A 17,568-nucleotide genomic window follows, 5' to 3' on the forward strand; every position below is an offset into this window, starting at 1 on the left:
GATATTCTAAAAGAATCGCAACTGTGCTGGCCAGAGAGCCAAAAATAATATTTTTATAAAGTAACCTTAAAAAAAAGTTAGAGTTGGTGGTGTTTCAGCTACTACCCAAATTCTGAGAGACAGGCAAGCAGCACTGGAAACCCATGGACAGAAGAATAGATTCTTAATCACAGAACATCCCAGGTTGGAAGGGACTCAAAAGATGATCTGGGCCAACCTTCTGTGAGAAAGGCAGCCTGGATGGTGTTATCTAGCACCCTGCGCAATCACATCTTGAAAACCTCCAGTGATGGAGACTCTACTGCATCCCTGGGGAGGTTGCTCCAGTGAATCATGGAATGGTTTGGGTTGGAAGGGACCTTGAAGATCACCCAGTTCCACCCCCTTGCCATGGGCAGGGACACCTCCCACTGGCTCAGGCTGCCCAAGGCCCATCCAACCTGGCCTGGAACCCCTCCAGGGATGGGGCAGCCACAGCTTCCCTGGGCAACCTGGACCAGAGCCTTACTGGAAAAAATTGTCTTTCTTATATCAAGACAAAATGGAAAGGCATGATATGGGGACAGTATATGAAGTGCTGCTGTGTTCTAGAAAATAGAGAAAAATGGTGTTTGTGGTAACATTAAAAGAAAGAAAGAAGATAAAACTCATCATTTTTGCAACTTCAGAAAGCATAGATGACAGTCTGAACTACTCATGAAGGAGTAAAAGCAAGGCAAAGTTATGTTTCCTTAGCTGACAGTGCACAGCCTAATGCAGGAGGAGGCTTTCCTGCCTTCCTTACACTCCTTATTTGCTTCCTAATTATGTTTTCTTGCCATTCAGCAAGTAAACAGCACTTATTTGAGTACTCCTAGAATACCAGCACTCATAAAATAAATTAACGCTCATCATTTTCCCCTGCTTGGTTGCAAATCATTCATTTGAACGATTTCAGAGTTGAATCTACTTCACAATCTTTTTGAAACATTTAAGCAATGAAATGTTCTCACAAGGCATTAATGGTGACGTGTCAGAGCTCAGTGGTTTTTCTACTCGCATTTAGTAAGGACAACACCTAGTCCACAGTGAGACTCAGTATTGTTACAAACCTAGAGCTTCCAGCTTTGGGATCCAAACAGCACACATCTTGTTCCTCAAAACCATGTACTTTTTAATGGAAAGGTAGAATATCTGAGGTAAAAACTCCTCTTAATTGTCAAAGAGTGAGGCAGGGTCACAAAAACTGCACTGTAAATGTAGGTTGGAAGGTTCTCTCTCTTTTAACACCCGGGATTCTTGAGTGGGAGGATTTAAGCAGCTTTAACAATGCTAGATAAGTAAAATATACTGAATAGCATTGCTTCTCAAAAATTAGGAGAATGGCACAGTGCTGTTGGGTTGCACTTGAGACAAGGAATGGTTTGCTCTTCCATATCCGTAAGGACCTTTCAGTCTATCTCAGGCTCCCAGTTTACACGGAGCACAAAAAAACCCCCCTTGTAAACACATTCTAAGCAACTTATACATACACCTTATAAACACACAAGCTCTTCGTACTTAGGGCACATTACCAACTTGGATGTTCAGGCTGCTTTTAAAGAACCAACTCTACAATTGATTTATTACAAATAAACAGATTCCTTTAACCACAGCTCTAGGCAGCAGGTGTAAAAGAGGAAAAACACTCTGTGCACCACAAGTACTTAAATATAAGAATCCTCTGAAACCAGAAATCCCACAGAAACAAAAGACTATGCTTTGCCTTACCTTACTTTTGAAACAATTTACCACAGTCCCTGTGGTGAAAAGTTTCCCTAGTCTTCTCTCCTTTCCCTCCTGCTTCTACTGCAGAAGTGCTCTTGGCCCTCTCACCTTTCATGCCAGGAACCTAACGAGAACATCAGTTTCACCTGCTTTATTTTTGACGTCATCCTTGTGACTCTTGGAAGTTGGAGTCTGATTTTGGAAGGCTGGAGGAGCAGTGCTGGGTCTAGAAGAACAGGAAAAGAAAGAGGTGCAGCAAACCCAAAACAAATGGGAATCAATCAGGAGGAAACTGCTTGTCGAACTAAGGACATTCGGGAAAGGAATGAAGACTCTGAATAGCATTGTGAAAGTTAGAATCTTTAAGATGTGGTTCTTGATTTAATTTCCTATAAATTAAGGACTCCTGGAGCTGAGAATCACCTCCAGCTGTTTCATACTCCATTTGCCTGTCCCAGTGGCCAAGTAATTACATGGATTTATATATGTGTAAATTAAAATAAATTATGTTGAAATTTTCTTGTTTACTAAATAGACAAGTAATATTTGGTAAATTCCAACACCTTTTCCTTCTCTGCTTAGTCACTAGGTTATCAAATCTGTTAAATGACAAAACTAGAGGTGATCATTTCTGCTCAGCTGCCATTAGAGGCTATATTTTAATTAGTTAGGACAGTCTTGTCAAAGCAGTTAACATACAGACCTGTGCAAATTGTTGAAGTCAGCTTCCTCATTGTCAAACCAGACATGTTGATTTGTTCCCTCACCTTGAAATAGAAGTGGTGTGTAGAACAAGTCAATAAAAGCACAGTTGACTGTGCTTTCTTCTGCCTGGTGCTCACAAGGCTCCAGCAGAAGAAACAAGAGGGCACAGCTCAATCTATATCAATCAGCAGAAAACCCAGGGTGAAAATCCACCTGCTAGAGATCCAAAAGGTTCTTTAGCACCTCAAAGGGGCAGCCCCAGCTGCTTGAGAAGGCAAAAAGAAAAACCTTCATAAGTGGTGGAAAGGGGTTTATAGGGTGGGATTTGTAGGAGGCAGTGTTAAAGGCTTTCAGGGTTTGGTTGAGATGACCTTTAAAGATCCCTTCCAACCCAAACTCCTCTATGATTCAGCTTGGGGATTCAGAGGAAGGTTGAAGGCATCCCACTGTCTTTCAACAGACTTCGGTGAGGCAAGACACCAAAATCTATAAATTAGACCTGTTGCTTCTTCTTTGCAATTCAGCAAATTGTAGTGTGACTCTACTTAACGGAGTGAGAAATTCTGTTCCCATTTGATTAACAAAGGTGTGACCACAATTTTCTTCCCAAGTGAGCTGATGTCCATGTATTATCAACTATCCCTCAAAAGTACAGCAGGCACAGTCAGCAGAACCGGAATGATCCTGCAGACATGATTTATGAAGGAGAAAACTAAATCCCCACAACATCTGGATTTGCTTCTTCTGGGCACAGATGGTTTTAGTTGCTTTTTATTCCAAGTATATTCATTAAGACTAAGCACAGGGCTTAAACGCAGCCTTCCTGTTCCAAGTCTCCATTTTCCATGGAGAAGCTTCTCATTGGGAGCCTATCCAAGAAGGCATATGTAGGGATTGAAATGGGATTTGCTAAACCATCTTGCACGGAATGGGCTGTGAGAGTTCAAAAGGAGTTACACAAAGGAAAGCTGAATAGTTTGGGGTTTTGGTATTTTTTTTCCCTCTCCTTCAGAAATGATTGTCTCTTCTGCTTTGTTTTCTTTTTATATTATAAAAGCCTTAGCACTCCTGGGTTTTAACTTACAGTAAATGGATCCCAAACTGTTTACAGGTTTTTCTGTTCATTAAGTTGAGATGCTCAGAGCAGAAGTTCATCCACCCAAGCTGAACTTCTGACATGGGAAAGCCAGGCAGCGATAAGCCTTCACAACAAAGGGCATAATGTGCTAATCGTGTCAGAGGGTGAGGTACCTGCTGATCCCTGTAATCCTGTCAGCCTCATGCTCTGCTCCAGCTCATCTGCGGTCACACAAGAATTTGCCCAGACAAGAGGATGTTGCCTGCTCCATGGCACTGGCATATCCAGTGGGCGGTTCCTTGTTCCAGTGCACACTGCATCGTGAAACGTTTGTTAATGATGCAGAATCTGCCCCAGCGATGCTGGCTGGTATAGAGATTGCAACCAGCATCGTAGGGTAAGTAGGAAACAAGAATCTTAGCAATGAATTGTTACCAAGATTATTTAAGTGGTACTATCTGGACACAGAGTTTTTCGTTGTCCTCTAGAAGAGCAAATATAATTACCTGGTGTATGTCTTACCTCTGCACTGGGTTTCATACAATCATAGAATAGCTTGGGTTGGAAGGGACCTCAAAGCCCATCCAGTCCCAACTCCCCTGCCCTGGGCAGGGACACCTCCCACTGGCTCAGGCTGCCCAAGGCCCATCCAACCTGACCTGAACACCTCCAGGGATGGGGCAGCCACAACTTCCCTGGGCAACCTGGGCCAGGGCCTCCTCACCCTCACAGTGAAGAAATTCCTCCTTATGTCCAGTCTAAATCTGCCCCTCTCCACTTTACACATTCTCTTACGCTTATTGTGTTGCTCTTCTAGTTGTTAATGTGGGTACCAAGTGATCTGCTTTTATAGCTTGGATTCTCTCCAGGTAGCATCTTAACAGCAGCATCTTGTGAAAATTGGGTATGTCTGTCTGGAGTAAAATGGGTGGCATTAGCTTGGCTTTACCATACATTCTTCTGTGCCAACTAACACTAAAAAAAAAAAAAAATTGTTTAAAAAGAGAGAAAAGTAAACTCCTGCATTATTGTCGTGCAACTCGTATCCACATGTCAAGTGCCTGGCCAAGCTAGCTGTGGCGGTTACAGCTCTTAAAATGGTTAACACTTATTTGTATAACACCAAACCCCCTGGTTTGCTGCAGAAGCAGTGCAAAACACAGTCTCAACCTATAGAAATGAGAAAGTATCTCCTTTTGTTCTGACTTAGGCTTTTTTTTATATAAAAGCGATCTACTTAGAATTGATAAACTCTATCAAATCGCCAGTAAGTCTGGTTTTTTTTCAAATCAATTTAAATGTCAGTGTTTATTTGGCTGTTATGATAAAGCGTAATGCTCAGTTTCAAAACTACTTGCTGTTTTCTATACATCACAGCAAGTATACCTGGTTTGCTGTACTGTATTGAATATCCTGGTGTATTTCATGCATTAAAGCAGCTCTCTGCAAGAAAAAAACCAGATAATTTTATTACTTTTTTTGATGATATTTAGCAGAAACCTATTTTCTCCTGGTTGTCTACACAGTTCACCTTCAAAAGATTGGTTCTGACCCCAGTTGTTTGCAATAATGTCTGTAAGTGAAATGCAACTATTGCTTTTCTTTCCTTTTCCCTTTCATAATAAAGTTAGTATTTCCGTAGGCACTGGGATCCTCATTTGCCTGACCTGAGAGAAAATAACAACATTCTTCTGTTATCCCAACTTTGAAACATGATGATTAGAAGTATTATTATAGATCACGGAAAAATCAAGGCTGGAAGGGATTTCTGGAGACCATCTGGTCCAACCTTCTGCTGGAAGCGGAGCCCTCGAGTTAGGTTATCCAGGGCTCTCTCAAGCCAAGTCTTGAATATTTCCAGTGAGGGTAATTCTACCATTTCCCTGGCAACTTATTCCAATGTTTAATTGTTCTCACTATCATAATCTAGACAGAGTTTCTCCTTGAAGCAGCTCTTTGTATTATCCTTAATGTGTTTTCCCTTGATGTGTTCAGATAAGCAAATTAGCGCTTGCCTGGCTAAATAACCAACAGAAGAAACAGCAGTTTCTTGTTTTATTTCTGATGTCATACTGGAGATGTAGTAACTCAACTATCTGAAGGCTCCCTTTGCACAGCCTGCCTAAGCACTGGGCAGAATTGGGTGGTCTTTAATTACTCTGTCAAGAACCGGAGAACCATGGAATATGGAAGCGAGCAGGAGGTTGAAATTGAGGGCATTTAATGTTCTACAGCAGCCACCTTCCTCATTTTAAAAAGGAGTTTTTTAGGGGCTTTACCTACACAGTATAATGGAATTGTAAAGGTCCCAGCCACTGCCTGAAGGCCTGCATTCAAACCTCATTTTGTGTGCATACATCACTGCTCTAGACTGAAAGCAGTATGCAAAACCACCCTTGTGCACCTGCCAACAATCACCTGGGACGTGGCACACTGCCCGGGAGAAAATTGTGTGAGATTTTAGACTCTAGTCTCCTACAGCTGAAAAAAAAAGGACGATAAAAATGTTTAGATTACACAATAAGCATGCATAATGGTTTGGCTCAGGTTCCTTTCTCTCTCCACGAATACTTGAAAGAATAACAAGAGGAAATACTAAAAAGAACCAACGATCTAAACAAATGTTGTGAGGTCAAACTCTTGCTGGCTCCTCCTTCCTTCTCTTTATCGCTGCTAGCCACTCGGCTGTTGGCTCCCAGCTGAAGGGATTGGTTGCATTGTTAGTCCCCAGACAAAAACAATCATCAACTAAAAAAGATTCGGTGGGTGCCCTGTGATATCTTGAGCTGTTCCAGAGTTTTGCCTTGTGCCAAATGAAAATCCTCTGAAAACAAATCAAAATAAACTAAAGTTCATGAACATGAAGTACCAGCCTTAACTCTGGTCACCATCGATGGTAGTTATCCTAGAATGAGTCGCACAAATGACAGCTACATCTGCTGGTTTTGAATGTCTCTGCAAGGGATGGTGAGGAAAAGGGCTGTATTAGCTTGGCAGGACTGTGACAGCAGCTACTGGGGACGCAGCGGAGGAGGAAAGATGTGAAGGTGAGTTATGAGTTATGCAGAAGGAGAAAAGTATGAATATGTGAATGTAAAGATAGCCCAGTGAAAGCTTTGCTTCAAATGGCAACCGGTACAAATAGGAAAGGACTGCAGAAGTCCCCCGAGTGTGAGGATGTTTCCAGGAAGAACACATAGAATCATGGAATGGTTCAATCAATCTCCCCTCTTTCAGCTCAAAGCCATTCCCCCTCATCCTGTCCCTGCGCTCCCTAATCAAAAGCCCCTCCCCAGCTTTTCCCTTTCAGCACTGGAAGCTGCTCTAAGGTCTGCTTGGAACCTTCTCTTCTCCAGGCTGAACATCCCCAACCCTCTCAGCCTGTCCTCATACAGGAGGTGCTCCAGCCCTCGGATCATCTCCATGGCCTCCTCTGGACTCGCTCCAACAGATCCATGTCCTTCCTGTGCTGAAGGACTTGCAAGTAGGTCACTGGTAATGGTGTGAGACAACCAGTTCATAGCTCCCCAAAATGCTGCTGTTTTCTCCAGGTTTGTTCTGCATTGTGCTTCGAAGGGCACTGTGTGTTTTGACCGCAGTTCTTGTGCATCCCAACAGGCAGTGTGCAGAAAAGGGCATCTGCTCCCCAGCGTCACAGGAAAACATTTCTTCCTGATATCTCATCTCAATCTCCACTCTTTCAGCTTAATGCTTACTGCATAAGGGTAGGGTAAGTGCGCTTCACACTTCAGGTGCCTGGTTTGCCATTGCAGAAGGAGTCAGGAGACCCTGTCTGACAGCGCTCCAGTGCTCTGTTTCCAGAATGTTTCTGCTATTGGGGAAGCTCAGGCACCTTGTACTGCTACAGCCCTGAAAATAAACAGGGAAGAAGTTGGAACCTAGTTGCATGTTGCCTAGTTCATTATTCTGGGAGCATAAACACTCAAAACTGTTCTAACATAATGTAAGTGGATTTTCTAGTTTAAGAAGGAACTGGTTCGCTGCAGGGCTTGGTATCTCAGGGCTGGGAGTGAAACACCAGTCTGACACCATAAAAATAAAGGAAGCTATACAGTTCCCACTGGGTTTGCTCTCATGCATCTAATCACAAAGAGGCGATGAAGATTCTGCTTTTGACTGATCAAAGGCTGGAGCTCCAGGCATGAATGACAGGAATTGGATTTTTGGTCTTTATTCATATATCCTGACTGTTGCAATGAATGCTGAATGCACTAGCTAGCAAAATCATGGATGCCCAGTTGTTCACTCTAACTCTCTGAGGTTATCCAAATTGTAACCTCAACCAGAACTTTAAAGTAGCTGTTCTCTTCCTATTGTGTTCTGACACCCTCCCACCAGAAGTTACTCCTTGCTATCTGGCGCCCTCTCCTGCACTTTCCCTTGTGCAGGCTGTCCTGGTTGTGGAGCATCTCGCACAGCATCCTCCTCTTCTTTTCTTTCAGTATCAAAGTCCCTTCTGACCCAGCAAACTTTACCTCCCTGGTTTTGAGATACTTAGGTTGTGGTCACTCCTTGCAATCTGAGAGGCTCCCAGGCAACCTTAGTTTTGTTAATGAAGAGTTATCAGGCAATATGTTTTTTTTACAAAGCAAAACTCCTCCTAGCATCCTCAGCTTACCATGGTCCAGCTGTCTGCTGGTCATCGCTAGTTTATTGTCAATGTACCCCTGCCCATGGCAGGGGGGTTGGAACCGGATGATCTTTAAGGTCCTTTCCAACTCAAACTATTCTAGGATTCTATGAATATCATCACTACCACAAAATGCACTGAATGGGTGTTTGTCTTTACCTCCTCAACATAACCTTTCAACCTCTTCTACCTTTCCCCTCACAGAGTTCAGCTGAAGTCAAAACAAATCCATCTGAGTCTCACTGCCTCCTCACCACCATCGTACCACCTTCAGCCTTCTTGCTGCTCTGCCTCTGGAGAAAAGGAGCAATAACTACATAGCAGCAATTGTCTAAGAAGCGGTCTGAGTTCATGTCTCTGTTCCAAAGCTACGTGCTTTGCATGGAGGGTCCATTGTATCTGCAGCAGGGGGACTCCAGAGAGGTGTGACTTGACCTCTGGCTCCTGACGGCAGGTTCTCAGGTCACACCACTGAGGTTATAGCAACCTGAAACAGCAGCTCTGAGACAGAAAATTTGCCCTGCGTACGGGTCCTCTTCCTCTGGTGTGAGAATGAACCCACATCTTTATCTAGCAATGAAAATCTACGGTCCTGACTCCCACAAAAGACAAGGAACGGGGCACAAAACCTGAGGATTTTAAGAACTCATGAAAGAGGAAACAATACAGGGCTAGCACTTAATCACCACATTCCTACATCCTCCTCTTGCGAGTTGATTGCCAAACCACTTTCTCTTCCATTTCCTTCCTCCCTGTTGTCTTTTTTACACTCCATCAAGTTGTTCACGCTGCTTCCTCATCCCCCTGCTCTGTGTCCCAAGACTTCTCACATCATATTTTCTGAGTTTATCATCAAAAAGCTGCGAGAAACTAAGAAGAGGAGAATTTCTGTCCTAGAGAACAACACAGAGAATGCTGTGGCTTTTGGCTAATGCTCTGCTGCAGCGTTTACTGTGTTTGATCCATACACTTTACTGGCAGGTTGGGGGTGAGAAGTAGGTGCCCGTTTTCAGGAACTGGCCATTCATTTTCTGTAGTCACCTTTGAAAAATCCTTCTGCAGAGTGGCCTGTTTGATTATTCTCTATCTACACAATACCACTGTGAATTATTTCACAAGAAAGTACATTAAAAACTTGTTTTCAGCTGCTTTGTGAGTACTTTATAGTTTCACTGTCCAAGAACTCTGCGTAACTGACTTCTTCAGACACAGATTTTACTTTTCTGTAGATTCCTGGTCCAGTAGTAAGTGACAGGATGAAGCCTCCTGATGCTCAGTATATAAACCAGAGGAGTCAGCTGGAGACTGGGGTTCGCTGCTCAGGAACAGGCTGGGCATCAGTTGCTGGGTGGTGAAGAATTGCACTATGCGTTATTCACTTTGTATATTCTATTATTATTATTACTACTACTATTTTTCTCTTCCTTTGCTATTCTATTGAACTGTCTTTATCTCAGCCCATGAGATTTACCTTTTTCTTTCTGATTCTCCTCCCCATCCCACGGAGGGAAGGAGTTAGAGAGCAGCTGCATGGAACTTATTTGCAGGCTAGAGCTAAACCACGACAAAAATGCATTACCACTCCCAAATAAATTAGAGCTTAGGTCTACGTGCCCCAAATTCAAGGGCTGTCCAGATTATAGCAGCAGAACTGTTTCTAAGTTAAACAACTCCTAATGTTTATGAGAAATGAGCTGTGCTATGAAGAAGTGAACAGAATTCATGTGGTAAGTCACAAGCTGACTTGGAACAAGAATACAGTTGGCAGATACCTATTTTTCACAACTTCTTGAGGTTGTTGCTTAAGTTCAAATAATGGAAAAAAACAGAGGAGTTAAAAGAAAACCTCTGTGACTTATATTTGACACACAGAGCTCAGGGACAAGCTTGCAAAATTTAACCAGCCTCTGAAAAGCATAGCAAAATCATTGCGTGAGCTTCTCTGCTTATGGAAATCAGCCCACACTTATTGATATGGTTGTGTGGGGAATCGCATGCAAGGTAAGCCTATGCCATGAGAAACCCTTCAAAATAAGGTATAAGGAGTGGGAAGGTGTGGTCATTCATGCGCTATAATTGACGCTTAAGCTGGGGATGACTAAAATTCTATTCTGACTTTTTTTCCCTCTCTCCTCTTTGCGTGCTTCTGTCTTTATCTTCCACTGTCTATTTAACTATACTTTTCTTCTATATGCTTCTAAAATACCCTTGGCCAAGACATTCTCATACTTATTTCTTTCTTGTGTGCTCTTCAGTGCAATATAAACCTTCAACAGCTTCAGCAAAAGTGCTCTTGGTTGGGCCATCCGCTCTAACTAATAATTGCAGAAAAAAAAGCTCTATACCTGCAGAAAAAATAACTGCGGGGAAAAAAATATATATGATTGAATCTGTTTCATGCAGCTGCAATGACAAATGCAACTAGATTTTTTTGTACCCACCTTTAAAGAGATCTTTGCGGGTGCTGTCAAGACAAAGTACTTTGTTCTATTATTGTCCAACATGGAAAAACTCCGCAAGAGGGCACCAGATTGTTATCTGAAATATTCAGGCAGCTATTGTTTGTCATAAAGCTGTTCTGTGCACGTAATTAGAGATCAATAGCTGTATTAACCGACTACAAGGTAGGTCTTCAAGACAGAAACATGCGGTGGCAAGTTCACTGTTCCCTGCTACGCTCAGTGTAAATTTTGTTGCTTTGGTTTCAGATCAAGGAATTGGACTCGATGATCCTTGCAGGTCCCTTTCAACTCAGGATATTCATAGAATCATAGAATCAAAGAATCATAGACTAGTTTGGGTAGGAAGGGACCTTAAAGATCATCCAGTTCCACCCCCTGCCATGGGCAGGGACACCTCCCACTGGCTCAGGCTGCCCAAGGCCCATCCAACCTGGCCTGGAACCCCTCCAGGGATGGGGCAGCCACAGCTTCCCTGGGCAACCTGGGCCAGGGCCTCACCACCCTCAGCGTGAAGAAATTCTTCCTTATGTCTAGATATTCTGTGATTCTGTAATCCCAAGGAGAGATTGTATACAGGTATTGCTTCTACCTGCGAACATATCTGATCTTACTGCCTTGCTGTCTTGTGGAACACACCTAAAATATTGCCTACAGCTCTAAGATGAGCACAGTGACTGTTACATTGGTTTTCCAGGGCACAGCATAATTTTTGCCCACAAAGAAAAAGTTCATCGATGCAACAGGCAGCTTTATTATGGGCTAGTCTGTAGAGCTTTTCCCCAAAGGCTATCAGCTCCTGTGCTTCAAAGGCTTTTGACTTTCTCTTTGCAACATGTGTATAGTTGTTTAAAAGAAATAGTTCAAAACACTGTGTACAGAATTTTTGCTTGGGAAATTCAATAGGTGTTGATCACACTTGTTTCCTTACTGCAGAGAGGAGGACCTTACAAACACGTCTGCTGTATCACAAATCAAAAATGTAAAAATAGTTTTATCATGTCCCTGTTTCTGTTCAAAACCTCTGCTAAGCACTGGAGCTGAAGCATTTTGTGTTCTTCTTTCATAGAATCATTGAATCATGGGATGGTTTGGGTTGGAAGGGACAGCAAAGCCCATCCAGTCCCACCCCTGCCATGGGCAGGGACACCTCCCACTGGATCAGGGGCTCCAAGCCCCATCCAACCTGGCCTGGAACCCCTCCAGGGATGGGGCAGCCACCACTGCTCTGGGCAACCTGGGCCAGGGCCTCCCCACCCTCACAGGAGAATATTTCTCTCTAAGATCTCATCTCAGTCTCCCCTCTTTCAGGTCAAAACCATTCCCCTCATCCTATCCCTGCACTCCCTGATCACGAGCCCCTCCCCAGCTTAGATCCTTCTGAAAATAGTGCAAAATCTCCCTAACTATTCTTCAGGAAACAAGAAGGTAAAAAGCAAACTAAAAAAATTATCTCTTTCCCTTCAATCCAGTTATTATAGTGCAAAAAAAGTAAATAAAGTAGTTAAAAAAAAAGGAGTTATGGGAAAAACAGACAGAGGTTGACACCTAGCCTGCGTTCTGCCTTATTTACTACCCCTTTTGCAGAGAAGAGTGGCCATAAGAGTAGCTCCTGTTTCACTAAAGCATTTCAAAAAGTCACTTTCTTTTAACAGAGAAATGTTAAAAGTCTGTAAAGCAGATTTACAATGATTCATGCGTAATTATTCTGAAGTAACTACTTACTTGCAGGAGCCTTGCAGCGTACATGGAACCAGCCTTGGCCCCTTGCCGCGGCACTGGTGGGAAGCCCGTTAAGGGGTGGCAGGTCTCTGAGAAGAAAGGATGAAGAATCTTTGCTGACATGGCTATGAGGGAACAGAAGGAGTTCAGTGACAGTTTGCCAGCCACAGACACACTCTAACACTCCTTTAAAAGCAAAGGAAAGTACAGAATTCTCCCAAGAAAGGAGTGTTTTGTGGCACTGCAGGTCTTTTTTTTGGTTTTGTTTCCAGACATCCCTAATTAAAGACTCATTTGACTTAGTATTCAAAAGGAGCAACATTTAATTGCTTTCTTAGTTGCTTATAATCTGTGACTGCTCTTTTGTCTTTATCTCCCAGCCCTGGATTTCTGGAAATAGAAAAGTATCCTTTAACAATTTATATTTTATAGCCTGAATTTTTAATATCCATTAGCTACACGAACAGGTCATAACACTTGACATCCTGCAAGTAGAACGAAACCACATGTGTTCAGTGTGTTACTGTCGTCCCTTGGAATAAGTAAACTGGATGAGAATAATATTCTTGGTGTCAGAGATGAAATCGCTAGTGGATTTGAGACAAAAATGTCATCAGTGTACCCTGAAAGCATAGCTCAGAGGACAAGAAAGTAGGACCAGAGAGCTGGCGTCAGGTGAGAATCTGCACTATTTACATCATAAACCAGCAACAGTGAAGTAAGGCTTGTGTTAGAGAACTGGAATGGCTGCAAGTGCTGTCACAAAGTGACTGCTTTGGGCAGATAAGCAGCTTCTGCCTATTCAGTTCTGATTTTCTTTGCCAATGCAAGCAAGAAGAACCAATTGTTTGCTTTGATTTGATTGTAGTTGAATAATCTGTTTTAGATAAATTGAATTAATTCTCTCACCATATTAAAGGGATAAAGGAAACGCCCAAAATAAAGTTCCCATGAAATGAAATATTTTTCATAAGCTGCCTAATTACCTTATTAAATACATTATTTGTCCCTCTGCATCTCTACATATTAATGTACTGTCTTAAATACCAGATTCAGAATCAATAACAGTCATCAACAGCGTGCTGCTCTACTCCAGAAGTCCAAGTTAAGCACCCCTTAACAACTGATATCTCTCGTCATCCAGCTTTGCTAGTCCAGTGAAATGTCCTAACACGCCTTGAAGACATTTCACAAACGAAGGAGACATAAAATGTCTGCCTTAAGTATGAACATTCTGAAAACATTCTGTATTTCCAAGCACACAGGCTATAGATTCTGTGGATACTCTTTTTTGGTCAAAGTGAGCTTGGGGATTTGCCTTTTGAAACAGTTAAGAATCTGATTTTAATATATTAACATTTTTGTTTGTCTGGCTCTTTCTCTAACGTGGCAGTGTGCTACTTTGAACCATTGTTCACCTTTTAAACTGGCAAAACCCTTTGATCACTGCCTGGAATGTCATCTTATGAAGCAGATAATATCTTGCAGCTACTTCTAATGTTCTTGGCTAGTTTTGACCTGTTTTCACTTCACTGACATGATGACTCTCAGGACCACGCAGTTTAACGGCGGTATGAAAACACTGTGTGGAAAATACTAAATACTGCTGATTTACTACCACTTACTGATACCTCTGCACAAACATGGTTGTATGATTGTTTGTCTTTTACCCACATTGGAATGCTTCATGCCCATGCAACTGCCAAACCTCTTAGACTGCATTGTCAGTTAAGAGTTGAGATAACTTTTTTTCCTGCAGTCTCTGCAGGAAAGTTGGAACTGGATGGGCTTTACGGTCCCCTTCTGACCCAAACTATTCTATCTCAGCCTAGTTTTGAAGCTGGAATAAACACTAGCACGACATGCAAGACCACAGAGGGTTTTTCTGTACCCTGAACTTCTAGAATGGGATCTGCCACAATACAGTCTGTGCTGAGCAATCTTGTTTAATTTCCCTCCTTTCCCATTCGTAATATATCGAACATTTTTCCTTAAAGCTCACGCAGCTTGCTTGCCTCTGCTTTGTTTTTCAAGAGTCTAAATCTTAAACTGTAGCAAACCCATCAATTCCGAGCCAGTGTTGGTTCAGAAGGACAACCTCAGTGCTCTTCCTTCCTGCCTGGCTTGTATCCGATCTGATCCTATGGAAGGCTGCTTTGCACACACCTTGTAGCCTGCAGAGTGGGAAAATGCCTCAGAAATCTCCCTTGCTCTGAGAGAGGGGCAGCTAGTGTGGGAAAAAGGTTTGAGTATTTTACTAATGCTATGACAGGCAAGACTCAGCCGACCTGGGACACCCCCAGCTGCCTTATCTCATCTTACTGATCTGCTGCCCACTTATATTTCCCTTGCTACCATTTATTTTTTCACTCATCTTTCCTTACTGCAATGTTCACAGCAGAGTAACGTACCAACACAAGCATTTCCTTCTACCTTCTCCCACCTTTTGTGTATTATTTACAGATTTCTGCCTCCAGACTTTTTAAATGGGAATACTTTATTTTCCTTCTCTTTATATTCCGGTTTCTAAAAGGCAGTGAATGGGTGACCTTCAATCTCTTTAACAGCTAATAAATATTTTACCTGGAAGGAGGACATGGAAGCAGCATGTCTCAGTTGACTGGAGTAATTTTCTTTACTATTATTTTGCTGCTGCAAGGAGCAGAAGCAATGTTTCCATTACACCAGGAACTCCATCTGCAAAGATGCACCTCTTTGGAGAGGTGCCTTCCCTACAATCGTGTGCTTTCATTTCACAAACCTTATTTTGGACACCACTTGCACAACTTAACTGTGTCAAATTTCTTTTTGTCTCTCTTTCATCAAAATGTTCTTAAAAAGCATTTATAGTTTGTTAGTTTACTGTATAGTTTTTGTTTTATCAGATGCTTCCAACTTCCCTTGCATTCCCTCTGCAAGGATGCACCTTTTGGAGAGGTGCCTTCCCTACAACCGCGTGCTTTCATTTCACAAACCTTATTTTTGCAACACTCAATGACTTCATTTAGCTTTTTTTCATCCCCAAAACATTTCACTAACAGTGGTAAATGGACACAGAAATGCCTCCACTCACCTCAGTACTGCAAGCAACAAACAAGTGAAGCCGTTTTCACCAAAGGATGGTCTGGTACAGCAGCAGCTTTACAGATGCTCTCTGCCTTTCCTTGGCACTGACAAACAGCTGGAACATCAGGACAACTTCAGTCATTAATTCTGACCAGTTACAGTCTAAACAGAACAACAATTCTTTAAGGAGCCCTCATTGGGAATCAAAGGACTGTTAAACTCTGTCCCCAGTTTAGTCCCTCTGAAGAGTTAGTGGGGATTTTAGATCATAGTTGGGAAACAGAGATGTTGTTGCTGACTACCTTATCAAGCTCTTGTGAGGATTTAATTATATAGGCTGCTGAGTAGGTCAGGAGGGGTCGGGAGGAGTGAAAGCTACTACTTAAAACCAGATACTTAGAATGACTAGGAAAAAACAGACCTAGGCTAGAATTTCTTAAAAACACATGAAGTTCTGCAAAGAGGGAAAAAACAGGACTCTGTTAATATTCCGCGTACGAGAACAGTAACTGTGAAACTCTAGGAAAACTTAAAATACTCTGTAAAGAATTGCTTGAAATACTCCACATTCATCTGAATTCAGTGTTGCATGATTAAAGACTGAAGTATGAATTCAAATTTACGTCTCACAAGCTGATCTCTGTTCACTTCTTACTCGCACCAGATTTAATTACACTAAGCATACTGCTTTGCTTTTGCTATAAAACATTTAATGACAGGACCAATAAAGGCACTGTTGAAGACCCAAAGCTCATAAAAACTATCTTAATTTAACAAACATTTACATGCAGATACCGCAAGATGAATGCTTATTTGATGTTAGGACCACAGAGCGGACTCGAGACGCTCGGAAATGCCTAATGAGTGTTTTTCTACCATAGATTCCAGCACACTGAGTCTCGCTCAGCATCTGGCCCTGGTGTGACAGCAGCCGGCCCCATGTCAGGCTTGGTGCCACCATTGTGGCTCAGCCCTGCTTGGGGCCCCCTCTGTCCCACAGCAACCACGTTCCTCATCGCAAAGGTGGCTGAGAGCAAGGCTGGCCAAGGAGCCATGGAGTTAGCAAGCATTTTGGGGGAGAAAAGCCCTGCCAGGGCCAGCCAGAGGCCACAGTCTTGGCCCAACAGGGTTTGAGGCCAGTGGACCTCTTCTGGTCAAGTTCAACAGCCTCGATCCATCACTTCACCAGGTGAGGAGGCTGCAGGGTGACAGCTGGTGGGGACCTGAGGCTGAAATGTGGGGTGACAGGCAGTGGGGAGGCAGGGCTGGAGGTGCAGGGTGACAAACAGTGGGGAGCCGGAGGTGCAGGGTGACAGGTGATGGAAAGAGGGAGCCATGGGTGCAGGGTGACAGGCAGCAGGGAGCTGGGGATGGAGGTGCGGGGTGACAGGTGATGGAAAGAGGGAGCCAGAGTGCGGGGTGACAGGCAGCGGGGAGCTGGGGAGAGGGTTTATAAGGCAGTGGGGCGCTGGGGGTGCGGGGTGAAAGGCAGCAGGGAGCTGCGGGTGCAGGGTGACAGGCAGCAGGGAGATGGGGCTCTGGGGTGACAGGCAATGGAAAGAGGGAGCTGAGGGTGCAAGGTGACAGGTGGGGGGGAGCTGGGGGTGTGGGGTGACAGGCAATGGAAAGAGGGAGCTGGGGGTGCAAGGTGACAGGTGGGGGGGAGCTGGGGGTGTGGGGTGACAGGCAATAGAACGAGGGAGCTGGCGGAGCGGGGTGACAGGGAATGGAAAGAAGGAGCTGCAGGTGCAGGGTGGCAGACAATGGGGATATGGGGTTCTGAATCATAGAATCATAGAATCATAGAATCACCAGGTTGGAAAGGACCCACTGGATCATTGAGTCCAACCATTCCTAACGCTCCCTAAACCATACCCGTGAGTAGCTATCTCATCCACCAGTCCCTTAAACCCCTCCAGGGAAGGTGACTCCCCCTCTCCCTGGGCAGCTGTTCCAGTGCCCAATGACCCTTTCTTTAAAAATTTTTTTCCTGATATCCAACCTGACCCTCCCCTGGTGGAGCTTGAGGCCATTCCCCCTTGTCCTGTCTCCTGTCCCCTGGGAGCAGAGCCCAGCTCCCTCCTCTCCACAACCTCCTTTCAGGTAGTAGTAGAGAGTAATAAGGTCTCCCCTCAGCCTCC

The sequence above is a fragment of the Cuculus canorus genome, chromosome 8 (assembly GCF_017976375.1).
Source record: "Cuculus canorus isolate bCucCan1 chromosome 8, bCucCan1.pri, whole genome shotgun sequence".
In the NCBI taxonomy this organism is placed as follows: Eukaryota; Metazoa; Chordata; class Aves; order Cuculiformes; family Cuculidae; genus Cuculus; species Cuculus canorus.